Raw genomic sequence first — 17832 nt, 5'->3', positions numbered from 1 at the left:
TGAATACCTGTGCCCTTTTTTCCCTGCCATTGTCAATTAAAGCTTCTCCTGAGCTCCTGAAAAAAAGCAAAGAATCGTGTTTCTCACCTCAAAAGGGGGAGACTGCGTCACTTAAAGCATCTCCATCGCACATCGCACTGTACATGATTCAGATTCTGTGCTCTTCTGGGAAACATTGAGTGTCTTTAATTCTCTCCCCGACTCTCTTGTACTCTAATGACATTTCAGTGACAAAGACAGTTTACTTTGATGGTGCTTGTTGTGTCTGAACAGAGACTGGAGGGCTGGTGAGAGAATAAGAGAGCGAAACACTGCATGAGACACTGTGAAAGACAGAAAGAGGCTTAATGAGCTACGTGGAGGGAGATGACGGAAGAGAAAACTGCATTTGCCCTCCTGTGAGAACCAAACGCTCTGACAGGCTACTAGATAATTACAACACTTTTACGTCAAAATATTTGACGAGCGAATGCTCCTCCTACACATTGCACAGATAAAGTCACACTCTCTCCGACAACACATCGTCAGTTTGCAACTGGAATTAGATGTGAACAAAGCTGTAGCTTTTAGTTTATCACTCCTAATCCTGTTGAAAAAAAAACCCAGCATATGCTGGTTAGGTACTGTTTTAAAGCATGGCAGCTGGTTTGAGCTGCAGGTCCTGAGCTGGCTAGATATGTGCTGGTTTAAGCTGGTTGTGTGCTGGTCCTAAGCTGGTCCTAAACAGCTAGCACCTGCTCAGGACCAGCTTACGAGGTTAGGGTGATTCCAAGGGCCTTAGATGGGAGGGTTGCCATACATTATACTATACATACATTACGTTGTTTACGCATGTGTTACTTTCCAAAATGGCACCAGGGTGACACAGAGGAGAAGAATTGTTGAATAACGTTATTTTTGTTTTCTTTGCGCACAAAAAGTTCTCGTAACTTCATATAATTATGGATGAACCACTGATGTCACATGGATTTAACAATGTTAGTATTAAATCATATAAATATACACAGTACTTGCTGGGTTTGGTTACAGAATAGGTTTGCTATTTGCAGAAGAAAGAAAACCATGAATAACCATGGAATATACAGGGTTTTATTTCAAGTCCATTTCCTTTCCATCAGAAGAAGAAAATTGCTATACAGTTCTCAAAGTCAGAGTTTATTTTAATTTCAACCATGTTGCTCTGAGCATCAAAACTGTAGACAAAGACATGAAGCAACTAGGCTCAGCTGTGTGATATTTCTATAGCAGCAGCTAATCTTGTTATTTGTTGAAACATTTAATTGATTAAATATATAATTACCCATTTCATTTTTTTTTACCATAACAAAGGAGCAGCTGAAATGATTAGGAGCAATAATTATTCACTTAACATTAATTAATGAAATGTTTATTTTGATCTTACACAATTTACAAGAAACTTGTCCATCTGTATACAAATATGTATATTCATATGCACACTATCAGTCAAAAGTTTGGAATATTTACAATTTCACTTAATTGAAAATACTTACAATTTATATTATATTATATTATTAAAAGATTAAATGTTTTTATTTTTACCATGATTAATAACTGAACACCAAATAAGCATATTTGAATGTTTTTTTCATCGAAAACTGGAGTAATGACTGCTAAACTTTGCTATCAGAGGAATGAATTACATTTCCAAATAAAAATAATAATTTGTGCAAAATGGGAAATGAAATGTGAAATATTTATGTGCCAGTGTTTGTTCTATAAATGATCCTTCATAGACATTTACAGTATGGGTTTGCTCGTAAAACTGATATCTTAAAATGTACTCTCCATGCACACTCAAACCTTCCCTCTGTGTGATGTTGGTGTGTGAGCGTTGGTGTCTATGGTTGAAAGGTCATTGTGAGAAAATATGAAAGGCTGAGTGCATGCTTGCCTGTAGTGCCGACCACTCACACACTGACTGCTTCCTGCATCAGCGTACAATTTACTTACACATAGTAATAGCACTCCTCCCCCGGGGATGATGAATTCTTTCAATACCTCAAATTAGACCTCCAGCGCTGGGTTCATGCCTGCTATCAGATACCTGTGGTGAACAGAAGGAGAGCTTTAATGAGATCATGTTGAGAAAGGCTCTGCTGTCATCTTATACACTCCCATAAGTACAGCAATATAGCTTCGTATAGATTTGTACAGATTCATAACTGTCCATGTGCCTAAATACTCCCACATGAATTAGGAGATGGATGCAAGGCTTTTCTGAGTCCAAACACAGAGATCAATAGCTCTCTATGCTTAACTCTGAATATACAGTGTGTTTGAGAGAGAGGGATTCAATGTATGGAGTGAGATTAGTCTCAATAATTCACGCAAAAGGCATGATGCACATATCACTGTAAAAATTTTTACATAATTTTACTGTATAAACATTTTACAAGATGCAGCTGTAATTCGCAATGCATTATGGGTCAAATAAGGTTTTACAGTTGTTAACAGTATATTTCCACGTCAACTGTAATTCATTTACAAGAAGCAGGTGTTGCCACTGTAGTTCCTGCTTTTTACAATAACTTACTGTAGTGTGGCATTATGGGATTGCGCGCGCATCATTCAAATCTGAAGTGAGAACGACTGAAGACCAGAGGCTTTATTCATAATTCCTGGTAAGTTCACTTAATTATACTTGAGAAATATATCCTTTTTATATTTATCTGAGTTAATGTATAAGCGATATCATGACACAATAGCCTCCTATCCTGACATTTAGACAAGTGACCTTGGTAACTTCTGTGCAGTAAACTGGGAATTGCTATCATAGCATAACGTTAGTTAGGCCAAATTTTCGATTTTTGGAAGTTAGTTACATTTTCTTATTGAGAGCATTTAAAGTAGTGTTTACCTAACTTTTATCATAAAGCCCAATGCGAACGATTGTCATAGTAACTATACTAACGTTATCTGTCGAAATAACTGACAAAAAGCAAAATATGTGAAATTTCATTTGTTTATATGTGTTCATTTGTTTATATGTGTTCAACTTGACGTGCGCCTTACTATAATAAGTGAAAGACATCTTTATATGCCCGACTGGACAAGTTAGCCTGATTTAAAAAAAAAAAAAAAAAAAAACAGAAAAAAAAGCCTGAGGAAGCATCGAAACGCGAGACTGATTCTGATTATATTAACGTTTCATTCAACATCAAAACAAGCTTAACGGCACACATAAACTCACGGAAAATACATGAGGTAAATGTTCAACTGTTGAGTTTATTTATAACATATGATATAAGAAGCATCACAAGTGAGCTGTATTCCTGAGTATCACGATTGCAAATACATAGTTCAATAAACAATTAGTTAACAAGTTACTTACTTTTTTAGACACAATATTAACTGTTGTTCTATTTCACCAACGAATATAGTTCCAAACAAAGACCAAAGCAAAACTATTTTGCTCATCCTCAAACAAAAACTAAGCGTTGTTTTTGCTGAATGATTCAGGTTTTTGAACGGATCGGTTCAATGAATGACTCAGTTGATTCCCTCATTAAGTTATTCGCTGCCACCTAATGGCGGATTAGTTTCACGTTTAAAAAGTATCCTTGCATTTTTCCAACATTTATTAATTGTATTTTCAAAAATTAATGTAAAATTTTGCACTGTAAATTATTTAATTTGATTGGTGGTACAGTTCTACAATGTAATATTATAATTTATAATTTATATAATTTATAATAGTTTGTTTTTTCTAAAATATATGCCATTTTCGGTGTTAATTTTGGTCTCATTTATGTAAATGCTTTAAAGAAATCACAAGATTATTTTCTTTATGTCTTGTAGGTGCAAAGAATAGCAGCTGATGTGGAGAAATGTTCGATGCTTCAAGACTCTGAAGCTGATTTTATTAGGTAATGTATTAATTATTTAAATAATTTGATAAACTTGTAATTTAGATTAAATTTTATATTGAAATACTGCATTGTAGGTTACATTATTGCTTATATTTCTTAATTTCAGGTCCACCCAGTGGCTTTTGACTATTTGAGGGTCAGATGGTTGTGAATTCATACCTCAACTTTGTAACTGGATTTGGAGTCTTATCAACTTCAGTCTGGCGTCCCGGGAGCAGGCATCTTTTGCACACTTGAATTTTTTCAAAGGTAACAAGTTGTACTTAAGTAATTTCATTTGGGAAAAAGTTTACTTATTTAGTTTAAAGAGTTACTCCACCCCATAATGACAATTTAGTCAATCACTGTTAACGTGATTAACAGTGATTAATATCATTTCAAACCCGTAAAAGCTTTGTTCGTCTTCAGAACACAATTTAAGATATTTCAGATGAGAACCGGGAGGCTTGCGTCTGTCCCACTGACAGCCAAACAATTAACAATGTCTAAGCCCAGAAAAGTATGAAAAGCATCGTCAGAATAGTCCATCTGCCATCAGTGGCTCAACTGTAATTTTATGAAGCTACAAGAATACTTTTTGTATGCTAAGAAAACAAAAAAAAAACGACTTTATTCAACAAAGACGTTATTTTTGTTTTTGTTCAAATCAAAGCGTAAATGAACATAGAAAGCGTGTCCATGTGACCCAGCTGACACAGAACAGCAGCTGTAGTTCAACAGATACTCGCTAAAATGGTGCTACACTGATGCGTAGAGGAGGCGAATTGTTGAATAAATCGTTATTTTTGTTTTCTTTTCATACAAAAAGCATTGTCGTCGCTTCATAACGTTACTGTTGAACCACTGATGGACTGTTCTGATGATGTCTTTCATACTTTTCTGAGCCTTGACAAGTGGTATTTACTTGGCAGTCAGTGGGACAGTCACAATCCTCCCAGTTGCATCCAAAATATCTTAAATTGTGTTCCGAAGACGAATGAAGCTTTTATGGGTTTGGAACGACATTGAGGTAAGTGATTAATGACAAGACTTTCATTTTGGGGTGGAGTAACCTCTTAAGTACTGGTAAATGCTGATTGTATTGTATAAGTGGCATTTTGACATTTATTTTATTGAGCTAGTTTCATTCAATACTTAATTTTATCCTGATGCTTTTGCTTGTTTTTATGTGCAGATGTTTTCTTGGAATCACAACACTCACTGGATACAAGACGGACACATAGAGGCAAAACAAGTGGAAAAGTCTCAGAGAAGAGGGACAACCCTCATGTGTGTGCTCATCTCAGAAAGTTGATGGACTTTCAGTATGTATTTATTAAATTGTCTTTTGCAGGAATATTCTTAATTTAATAGAACATAAGCTCAAACAACAGAATTTGTGATTTAATGTTGATTCCAGCATTTTGTTTAATCCTTTTCTTTAAAACATTTTTTTTTTTTACAAAAATTATACAAATTCTGTTGATTGACCTTCATTTTTATAGAAAGTAAATTTTCTACTCTGAATATGGCTTATTTTTTTAACATGTATTTGTAGTTATTTGTGATGCTATGTTATTTTTATGATAAGATTTTAACTGTTGAAAGACTGCCAGTTTTAATAAATACTTATTTGCAACATCATTGACTTTATTCATTTTTATTCATTTGTAAAATGTATTTTAGAGCTGTATAGATAGAGCTCATGATAATGCATTTATATCAGTATTTTATAGTTTACTGTTAAAATTATTCTTTAAAGCAGTTTCATTGTTAAATTATTACAACATTAAATTGTATTTAGGGGTATTTACATGATTTTATTGGCAACTTTTGTTGCCAGTTAAATACTGTAATTTAATGAAATCACAAATAAATGCTGTAAAATATATTTACAGGACTTTATTGGCAACTTTTTTGCCAGGTAAATACTGTACTTTAGTGAAATTACAAAATATTGCTGTAAAATAAACTACAAGTTAAATTCAATGTTACTGTAAAAAAATACTACAAACTACTGTATTTCACATACAGCAATTAACTGTAATTTGCTTTGCAGTAATTTCCTGTAAACCATTTTACAGCAATTAAGATCATTTTTACAGGATTTTATTGGCAACTTTTTTGCCAGTAAAATCCTGTAAATTCTACAGTACATTTTTTACAGTGTGCATATCCCAATTCACATGCATGAAACCTAATTCACATGCACAAATAGACAAGAAAAGCTCTGCTGTGACAGCTCTTTCATATTCTCAGTAAACAAAAACACAAGAGAGTACCTCTGCTGAATCATAACTTGATCTGTGGTCTTGTGCTGATGATGTAATATCCAGGTAGGCACGCAAAGGCCATGCGCATCATGTGCCAACAGCAGATTATGATTGCTTGATTGACAAGATCAAATTGGCTAAAGAGTTCAAGTGACCTGTCTGGTTCACTGCCAGGAAAGACTCAAAAATACACACACACAAATCCAAGATGATTCACACACAGATGGTTATTTGCACATTCACAGTCCACGATAAACTCCTGAATTTTAAACATTCTACATTTCTGTACACAGTTGTACATCTGTGAATTATGTTTTGAGTTTGTGAAATGTATTTTATGATTAGATATTTATATGAATATATATATTGTGCATGTGATTTGGTTTTTGTAAAAAAAAAAAAATCGAGCATATGAATTATTAAGACTTATATCTCGCTCCATACTTTTGTTTATTTTAATGAAATTTGCAAAAATATTGCAAAAATAAATCACAATCATTGCTTATGTGAGAAGACTGAAGTGACTAACAAAAATCCTTGATACATCTTACTCAAACATTGACGTCTGCTACATTCATATATGCAGGTGCAGTCTGACAAGTGAAAACAATTGCAAGACAAGGGGAAAAAAAGGGATAGAGGGGAGAGAAACAGACAATAACTTTATTTGACAGAAGGCTTTGACCCTGAGAAGACAATTTGTTTTATATATACACACACATGGCTGGACTGGCCATTGGGCATAACGGGCATTTGCCCGGTGGGCCGACGTGCTTTTTGGGCCGATATATCTCATACTCAAATTTTTTTATTTATTTATTTTTTTAAACGGCCCATAAAATTTGTACATCGGCGGCCCATTCGTTTTGTTTTGCTTAATTGGCGGCGCTGGGTTTGTGCCGGTGTAATGCATTCGTCAAAGTCAGTGTTAGTTTTTTTTTCTGACAGACCAGCCCATGAAACACGTAGATCAGCGGCCCATTGGCTCTTTTCTTGATTGACACTGGGCTGGCCCAATCACAACTTTAAACGAGTGAGCGAGCGGCAGCAGTGTCAGTGTGTATCTGTAAAAAAAGATGGAGAAGAAACGCAAGGAATGTGCAGATAAATAGCGTGAAAAAATAGAACCAGGCCCTTAAAGCAGACACTGTAAACTGTGTCAAAATATATGTTTTCTGACCTTCATCAGCTCCTGTGGCAGATGATGATAGTGAGGACGGAGGATCAGGAGAGAGATGAGAAAGTGTAGAGCCTGCGGTAAGCATAACTACTTTCAAAACACTTAGGCCATGTCATGAGTGTAGATTATTTCCACATCTGCATAGTTGACGATTACCGCAATTCACTAGAAATTTAATAAGAGGCGTTTGTAAACCATGTTTTCCGCCAAAATAAAAGCTTGATGCAGTTTGCGTCAAAATAAAAAATCATGTGCTTATCTCTTTCAAGTATAGAAATTGGTACAACTAATTAAGAAAGTTTCCCTTATTTTTTTGTGCATTTGTTTTACAAAATATGGCTATTACTGTCATTGGATTAATATTATAACTATTATTATGTATAGGTGTAATGTAAATAGACACTGTAACTAAAAGAGGTTTGAATTTTTCTGTTTAATTTGCACACTGAATATGGGTTGGAGCTTTTAATTTTGAACTCTCAAAGTGCACCAGATTAATGAATTTAACATTAAAATGCACAAAATTTTCTCACGGGGGGGCATGCCCCCGAACCCCCCTAGAAGGACCGAGGACACACCACCATAGTTTTAAATAAAATCCTGTAAGAAACACTGGTATTTGTCAGAAACCAATCAGCAGACTCTGCATCACGATCCACACAACGTTCAATCTCCCCAGAATTCTAATCACCCACACCTGTTCACAATCAGTAACCTCATCAACCAGCTCCATAAAACACTCACACTCACTGCAGTCTAGCGTCAAGCCTCCAACAGGAACTGACCGTATTTCCTCTGTCTCTGTCTATTAGAGAAAACCTGTTGAATACTCTGTTCACTGAAAATACTCACCTGTGTATCACTAACCTCTGACTCTGTCTGTAATCCTCAGAAGAGCTGCTGTTGATCACCGACGTCCTAGCTTCCAGCACTCATCCAAGGCTCATTGATACCTCGGTTTCTCCCGCTGAACCCTCACCTTATCCTGTAAGAAGTAAGGCCAGTGTTATCATTCTGGGATTGGATTCACGGAATACATGATTTCAAGAATGTGCATTACCCTGTTGTGGATCCCGCATCTTATGTTCCCTTAAATCCTCTCGTCTGGAAAAGACAATTCACATTCACTGATCTGAAGAGGAATACTCACCCGTGGTGGATTCTGATACCCTTTGTTGAACTATTCTGAAAGATAATTTGAGTCCCTAACCCGTTGAGTGAAAAATTACCCGCTGTGGATCCCGAAATACTATGTTTTGTTGCTCCGGGTTTTTTCCCCGAATCCCTTACACCTGCTATCCTAAAATTCAATAAAGTTGTGTTATTTAACATCACCTCGATCTCTGAGTCCATCGTATCCTGACAGAAGGCTTGACCAACTAAACTCCAAATCGATGGTATGGATATAACACAGCCAACACCCGCCGCTATTCCCTAACAATCTGCAAGCAATGCTACCGCTTCAGCAACATCAGCTCCCGGTACTTCCGCAAACACTGCTCCCACGCTGGTGTGCTTGGCTAACTCCGCCTCCCGACTAGCGCCATTCTCCGGCCGGGCGGAGGACTGCAATGGATTCCTGTTGCAGTGTTCACTTGCTCTTGAAATACAAGCTCAGACGTACTCCACTGATCGATCAAAGATCTCGTTCATAATTCAACATCTATCTGGATCAGCATTAAGATGGGCGGAGTCACTGTGGATGCAACAAACAGAAGTTACTACATCATTGCAGAGTTTTGTCAATCATTTCAAGGAGGTGTTTGGACAACCCATCAGTGATTCCTCCATTAGTGACAAATTGTTGCAGCTCCGCCAGGATAACAAATCTGTTTCAGAATATTCCATCGAATTCCGGACACTAGCCTCTGCAAGTGGTTGGAATGAAAGGGCCCTCATCTCTGTGTTTCGTCGAGGTTTAAATCCTGCTCTCCGCCTACAACTCGCCATTTATGATGATAATCTAGGGCTAGAAAAATTCATACAACAAACCCTGCGCATTCATCAAAGATCACAGAGTTGTTATCACGATTCCCGATTACCCAATACACATTTCAATCGACCTCCATCTGACTCCACTTCTGAGAGGTCACCCGAAAAGATGCAGGTCAATGCTCATAGAATCTCCCTGGCTGAACGTACCCGAAGAAGAGAACTGTGAAGTTATGTCTGTACTGCGGGACAGCAGGTCACTTTCTCAAAGCATGTCCTATTCGTCCGCCTCGACTGATGGTGAGTTCAGTGCAAACTTTAATTCCAGTTTCAACTCCTCTCACTATTCCAGTAAGTCTGAAATTCCACAATCTCCAAGTCTCCGCAGCTGCCATCATTGATTCTGGGTCAGCGGGGAACTTCGTATCAGGGAAGCTCTGTAAGAGACTCAAACTCCAGAGGATCAACACTCCAAAACCATACTCCATCCACGCTGTAACTGGCGAATTTATCAACCAGGGGTACGTTACCACTCAGACACCACCTATCACTTTGTACACTGATAACACTCACCAAGAAAGTTTCGAACCATTGATCCTGGAAAACAGTCAGATTGAGGTTATCTTAGGACGGCCATGGTTAATCCGTCATCAACCTGATATCAACTGGCAAAATCAATAGATGGGGCTGTCAGTGTCTCCTTTCAGAAGAACCACACTCCGTTCAGGCCAACTCCCAATCACCAAAAATCATTAGTTTGAGTTCCACTTCTATTGAAAGTCCCACAGAAAATGTATCTGTCACTTTTCCCCACTGTTACTCCTCGTTCTCCGACGTTTTCAATCCAGTTGCGGCCTCCAAGTTACCCCCACATTGACCCTGGGATTGCGCAATTAATCTGATTCCCGGAGAATCTGTCCCAAAGGGTCGCATCTATTCCCTGTCAATTCCTGAGCAAGAAGCCATGCGAGCATACATTGAAGAAGCCTTACAACAAGGTTATATCCGTCCTTCCACTTCCCCCGCAGCGGCTAGCTTCTTCTTCGTATCCAAGAAGGATGGGGGTCTAAGACCCTGTATTGATTACAGAGCTTTAAATAAGATCACCACAAAGTTCAGTTATCCATTACCACTCATTCCCTCAGCCCTGGAGCAACTCAGAGAAGCCAAAATTTTCACCAAGCTGGATCTCCGAAGTGCCTATAATCAAGTTAGGATTCGAGAAGGGGATGAGTGGAAGACGGCATTCATCACTCCTGCAGGACACTATGAATACCTCGCCATGCCTTATGGCCTTGTAAACGCTCCTTCGGTCTTCCAGAGCTTCATGGACGAGGTATTCCGAGACTTCCTGGGGCACTTTATGTTGGTGTATATTGATGATATCTTAGTTTTCTCCAAAAATCCAGTAGAACATCAACATCATGTCTCCTCAATACTCCAAAGACTCCGTGAATTCAATCTGTTTTTAAAGGCTGAAAAGTGCACTTTCCATCAATCTCAGGTTGAATTCTTGGGCTACCAAATTAGTGAAAGAGGTGTGGAAATGGATAATAGGAAGACTGATGCCATCATGTCCTGGCCCACTCCAACTTCGATCAAAGAGCTCCAGAAATTTCTCGGCTTCGCTAATTTTTACCGAAGATTCATTCACGGTTACAGCATGTTAACAGCTCCTTTAACCTCTTTGCTTAAAGGTAAACCCAAGACCCTTCTATGGACCCCAGAGGCTGACCGTACCTTTCACTCACTCAAGACTGCATTCACCACTGCTCCCCTGCTTAAGCACCCAGACCCTGAAAAGGCGTTTATCGTTGAAGTGATGCCTCTACCTCAGGTGTAGGAGCTGTCTTATCTCAATACTCTGAGAGCTCCTCCAAGCCCTTACCTTGTGCCTTCTTTTCAAAGAAGTTGTCCACTGCTGAAAGCAACTACGACATAGGTAATCGCGAACTCTTGGCAGTGAAACTTGCCTTGGAAGAGTGGAGGCACTGGTTGGAAGGAGCTAAGCACCCGTTCATAGTCTTCACTGACCATAAGAACCTCCAGTACCTAAAAGAAGCAAAACGACTTAATCCACGGCAAGCCAGATGGGCATTATTCTTCACTCGTTTCCATTTTAGAATTTCTTATCGTCCGGGCTCCAAGAATATCAGAGCAGATGCTCTTTCTCGTATCCATGCCCCTGAAGTTCCGATCGCAGAACCAGAGACCATTCTACCAGAACAGATATTCGTCAACCCCATCCAATGGGACATCAATGAACAGTTACTTGAGCTATCTCAACAGCATCCTGGACCTCCAGAATGCCCTCCAGGAAAGATTTATGTGCCTCAAGAATTCCGCAATTCCTTAATTTCTTCGGCCCATTCATCAGTTGGCACAGGGCATCCAGGGGTACATAAGACATGCTCCACGCTCCAACTCCGGTATTGGTGGCCAAACATGCAACAAGATATCACAACATTTATCCAGGGATGTATTCCATGTGCCATGTCCAAGGTCCCAAGAAACCTTCCAGCCGGTAAACTGGTCCCACTCCCTGTTCCAAATCGACCCTGGTCCCATATCGGGGTTGACTTTGTCACCGATCTCCCAAACTCAGCCGGGAATACCTGTATCCTCGTTGCCATCGACCGGTTCTCAAAGGCTTGCAAATTAATCCCACTCAAGAATCTTCCTACGGCCTTTGTCACGGCACAGTTATTAATGGAACACGTCTTCCGAAACTTTGGAATACCAGAAGACATTGTGTCCGATAGAGGTCCCCAATTTATCTCTCGGGTTTGGAGAGCATTCTTCAACCTAATGAATGTGACGGTAAGCCTCTCATCTGGTTATCATCCACAAACTAATGGACAAACTGAAAGGAAGATCCAGGATGTAAGCCGGTTTTTGCGTACATTCTGCCACTCCAATCAACACATCTGGAGTCACTACTTGATTTGGGCAGAGTACGCACAAAACTCTCTCAGACAGTCATCCACTCAACTCACACCTTTCCAATGTGTACTGGGCTATCAACCTCCTTTGTTCCCATGGTCTGGGGAACCATCTGAAGTACCTGCAGTCAATGAATGGTTTATGGAGAGTGAAAATGTTTGGAATCAAGCCCATCAGCACCTACAACAAGCAGTTAATCGTCAACAACATTTTGCAGATGCTCATCGACGCCAAACTCCCGTTTACCAACCTGGACAATTGGTATGGCTTTCTACCAAAGATATGCGACTCCGACAACCCTGCCGTAAACTTAGCCCAAAATACATCGGACCGTTCCCCATTGTCAAGCAGATCAATCCGGTCACATATCAGCTTCAACTCCCCGCTCAGTATCGGATCCACCCTACCTTCCATGTTTCCCTTCTCAAACCTCATTACCCACCTGTACCTGGCTCCCCAGCAGAATTGGCTCCCGGAGACGATCCTCCTATTCCACCTATAGAACCGGATCCCATCTATACGGTTAAAGAAGTGATGGACTCTCGACGTCAAAATGGTCAATTGGAGTATTTGATCGACTGGGAGGGATATGGACCGGAAGAGAGATGTTGGATACCTCGAAAGGATATCCTCGATCCTACTTTGCTTCTCGAATTCCATGCTCAGCATCCTGACAAACCGGCACCTCGACCCAGAGGCAGACCTCCAAGACATCGAGGTCTGAGGTCCGCTGGCGCGGACTCTAGAGGGGGGGGTAATGTCAGAAACCAATCAGCAGACTCTGCATCACGATCCACACAACGTTCAATCTCCCCAGAATTCTAATCACCCACACCTGTTCACAATCAGTAACCTCATCAACCAGCTCCATAAAACACTCACACTCACTGCAGTCTAGCGTCAAGCCTCCAACAGGAACTGACCGTATTTCCTCTGTCTCTGTCTATTAGAGAAAACCTGTTGAATACTCTGTTCACTGAAAATACTCACCTGTGTATCACTAACCTCTGACTCTGTCTGTAATCCTCAGAAGAGCTGCTGTTGATCACCGACGTCCTAGCTTCCAGCACTCATCCAAGGCTCATTGATACCTCGGTTTCTCCCGCTGAACCCTCACCTTATCCTGTAAGAAGTAAGGCCAGTGTTATCATTCTGGGATTGGATTCACAGAATACATGATTTCAAGAATGTGCATTACCCTGTTGTGGATCCCGCATCTTATGTTCCCTTAAATCCTCTCGTCTGGAAAAGACAATTCACATTCACTGATCTGAAGAGGAATACTCACCCGTGGTGGATTCTGATACCCTTTGTTGAACTATTCTGAAAGATAATTTGAGTCCCTAACCCGTTGAGTGAAAAATTACCCGCTGTGGATCCCGAAATACTATGTTTTGTTGCTCCGGGTTTTTTCCCCGAATCCCTTACACCTGCTATCCTAAAATTCAATAAAGTTGTGTTATTTAACATCACCTCGATCTCTGAGTCCATCGTATCCTGACAGTATTGCTATGCCAGAGCCGCTTATAGCTTGTTTTAGGATTCACCGCTGTGGAGTATAGTTCAACTGTATTAATAAATATACAATTTTGACTTATTTCATCTGTTAACTCTCACTCGTTCCTATACTCAATCATTACATGGCATTAGTGGTTTTAATGAATAGGAGTTGGTATGCATATAATTAAGGGCGTGCAAAGATGGGTGGTGTTTATGATCATATAGTGGGCCGGTCTGGGCAAAAATGCCCGGGCTGATTTTTTGTCCCAGTCCAGCCCTGCACACACATATAATTTCAGTGTTTATCTCCATAAATGCGAGTGGAGTATTTAATGTAAATGTGTATATCGATATGAAAACAGTGTTTAAATCGTTGTTTACTACATTACTTTTCTCACTCTAGGAAAAAGAGTTTGTATGAATGGTCTAGAATGTCCGTATGGTGCGTACATATTTATGGCAAGTTTATTTTTTATAAATCACGATTTGTGCATGGAAAATAGCCTACGTATTTTTCTATGCCCATTTTGTGTGTACGCAACGTTTATAAATGAGACCCCTGAGCTGTTGCCCATGAATTTAATGTTCATTTCTCTACCAAAAGCCGTCTCCAAAGGCATTTCAGAGAATTTGGCAGTAGTCAAGTCAAGTCACCTTTATTTATATAGCGCTTTTACATCACATTACATTTACATTTATTCATTTAGCAGACGCTTTTATCCAAAGCGACTTACAAATGAGGACAGTGGAAGCAATAAAAAATAAATAAATAAATAAATAAAAGAGCAATGATATATAAGTGCTATAACAAGTCTCAGTTAGGTTAACACAGTATACGTAGCATGGGCTTTTAAATAATATAATAAATAAAAACAAAACAGATAGAATAAAAAAAGAATAGAGCAAGCTAATGTTAGAGGTCTTTACACACACACACACACACACACACACATATATATATATATATATATATATATAAATACACACAAACACACACACACACAATTGCTTAATAAATGAAAAGAAAATAGAATACAAAAAGATTAGAAAGGTAGTTAGATTTTTTTTAAGAATAGAATTAGAATAATGAGTTTTAAAGTTAGAGGGTCAAATAAAGAAGAGATGGGTTTTAAGCACTGATCTGTAATAGTGGTTTTAAGCCAATTCTTGAATACACTTTTCTGTCGAAATCACTAAAAAATTAAGTCGTGATAACGATAAAACAACTTTTGTTATGCAAAATCACGAAAAAAAAAAAAAAGTCGTGATAATGCTAAAACAACTTTTATGTCGAGACCACAAGTCTAGAAATCCACACAACTCCATTATTTTTGTGAATTCAAAATCAGGCTACAATTATAATGATATACTCACACATATACCTACATGTAATCTCTCTTCCGCCAAGTTACCAATGAGTACTTTGTCGCTGTATTTGCCAAGTTGACTCATCCTTAAAGCAGCAGAGCAGTTGACGCAGTTGATCGTCTAGAGTTCAACTAAAGGGCTTTTAACGATGTAGATTGTTACAAAGCAACTGAACAACATTAAATAGGAAAATAGTGTGTCAATAAAGCAAAAAGGCAGTTCATCATTGAATTCAATGATGTCATCATCCAGCTCAGTTCAGGTTAAATAGTATATGTGCAATCAAGTCAACGAAAACACTGGTAATTAAGTGTCCCCAACTAAGCAAACCAGAGGCAACAGTGGCAAGGAACCAAAACTCCATCGGTGCAGAATAGAGAAAAAGCCTTGGAAGAAACCAGGCTTAGTCTGGGGGCCAGTTCTCCTCTGGCCAGACAAAACCAGCAGTTCAATTCCAGGCTGCAGCAAAGTCATATTGTGCAAAAGAATCATCTGTTTCCTGTGGTCTTGTCCCGATGGCCATCTAGAAGACAAGGTCTTGAGTGTGGATCTGTCTCTGGGGCTCATCTAGTTGTCCTAGTCTCCTCTGACATTCAGGGCTGTAGAGGTCCTTTCTAGTTGCTGATTCACCATCTGGGCTGGATATGTACTGGATCCGGGTGACGGCAGTGACCATCTGATCTGGATACAGACAGGATCTGGTGGCTACGGTGACCTCGGAATAAGAGAGAAACAGACTAACATTAGCGTAGATGCCATTTTTCTAATGATGTAGCAAGTACATTGTGTGTTATGGGAAGTGTTTCTGATTCCGGTTTTCCTAAGTAATGCAGCCTAAAAATCCTTTAACAGATTTGAATATTAGAAATGTGTTAATGTGTTATGTGTAAGCCAGGTTTAAAAGGTGGGTCTTTAACCCTTTGAGCGGTACAGTCCCACATATGGGATTTTTATTTTCTTTACTTCCGTATCTGACTGAAAGGACTCTCTGAACTGCAGCGCAAACAAACATGGCAGCGCCCACCTCACATTACAGATCACGATCAAGATCATTAAGGTTTTTAAATCAAGAAGGTTTTTAAATGACAAAACACACTCATTTACACATATTTATGAATCAGAATATCAGATATCAGACATGGTATGCAAGTTTGTGAATATTTTAAATAAAAAAAAGGAAAAATGAAATAAAAGTGATCCATCTGTCATACAGTGTTATTGTAGATGCGGTGTGTCCCGTGACAAGTCTGACGCGTCACCGTGGAGGGATGTAAGAGAAATGTTTTAAACCGTTGCCTTAAAAAAACTCACTGTGGGGGGACCACTAGAATATTTTAAAAACACCACTGAAAAGGTTAATCTAGATTTAAACTGACAGAGTGTGTCTCCCTCCCAAATAATGTGAGGTAGGTTATTACAGAGTTTGGGAGCGAAGTAGGAAAAGGATCTGCTGCCCGCAGTTGATTTTGATATTTGCGGTATTATCAAATTGCCAGAGTTTTGAGAACGCAGCGGATGTGGAGGACTATAGTGTGATAATAGCTTGTTCAAATACTGAGGTGATAAATCATTCAAGCTTTATAAGCAATAAGCAAGATTTTAAAATCTATACGATGTTTGATAAGGAGCCAGTGCATAGTTGACAGAACTGGGCTAATATGGTCATACTTCCTGGTTCTAGTAAGAACTTTAGCTCCTGCATTTTGGACTAGCTGGAGTTTGTTAATTAAGCGTGCAGAACAACCACCCAATAAAGCATTACAATAATCTAACCTTGAGGTCATGAACACATGAATTAACATTTCTGCATTTGACATTGAGAGCATAGGTCGTAATTTAGATATATTTTTGAGATGGAAAAATGCAGTTTTACAAATGTGGCTTTCAAAGGAAAGATTGCTATCAAATAGCACACCTAGGTTCCTAACTGATGATGAAGAACTGACAGAGCAGCCATCAAGTCTTAGACAGCGTTCTAGGTCATTACATGTAGAGTTTTTAGGTCCTATAATTAACACCTCAGTTTTTTTCTGAATTAAGCAGTAAGAAATTACTCCTTAAGGTTTTTATATCGACTATGAATTCCGTAAATTTTTCAAATTGGTATGTTTCTCCGGGCCTCGAAGAAATGTAGAGCTGAGTATCATCAGCATAACAGTAAAAGCTAACACCGTGCTTCCTGAGGTATCTCCCAAGGGTAACATGTAAATCATGAAAAGTAACGGCCCAGGTACAGAGCCTTGAGGTTCAATGAATTGATGGCGGTCAGATAAGTATGATTTATACCATGCTAATGCACTTCCATTAATGCCAGCAAGGTTTTCTAGTCTATTCAAGATAAGTTGTCTCTAATTAACTAGTTATTTAGGGTCTAGTTGTGGTTTTTTGATGAGAGGCTTAATAACAGCCAGTTTGAAGGTTTTGGGGACATATCTTAATGACAATGACAAATTAATAATAGTCAGAAGAGGATCTATGACTTCGGGAAGCACCTATTTTAAAGGCTTAGATGGAATAGGGCCTAACATACATATTATTGGTTTAGATGATTTGACAAGATTATACAATTCTTCCTCTCCTATAGTATAGAATGAGTGTTCCTCAGGGGGTCTATAGTGCACTGTCTGATGCGATACTGTAGCTGACAGCAGCATGGTTAAAATGTTATCTCTAATAGTATCGATCTTGGAAGTAAAATAGTGCATAAAGTTATTATTATTGTGCTGTTGGGAAATGTCAACACCTGTTGTTACATTATTCTTCGTTA

This window comes from Carassius carassius, chromosome 20 (genome assembly GCF_963082965.1).
Source record: "Carassius carassius chromosome 20, fCarCar2.1, whole genome shotgun sequence".
In the NCBI taxonomy this organism is placed as follows: domain Eukaryota; kingdom Metazoa; phylum Chordata; class Actinopteri; order Cypriniformes; family Cyprinidae; genus Carassius; species Carassius carassius.
The sequence above is the reverse complement of the archived record's forward strand: the minus strand, read 5'-3'. Positions refer to the sequence as shown.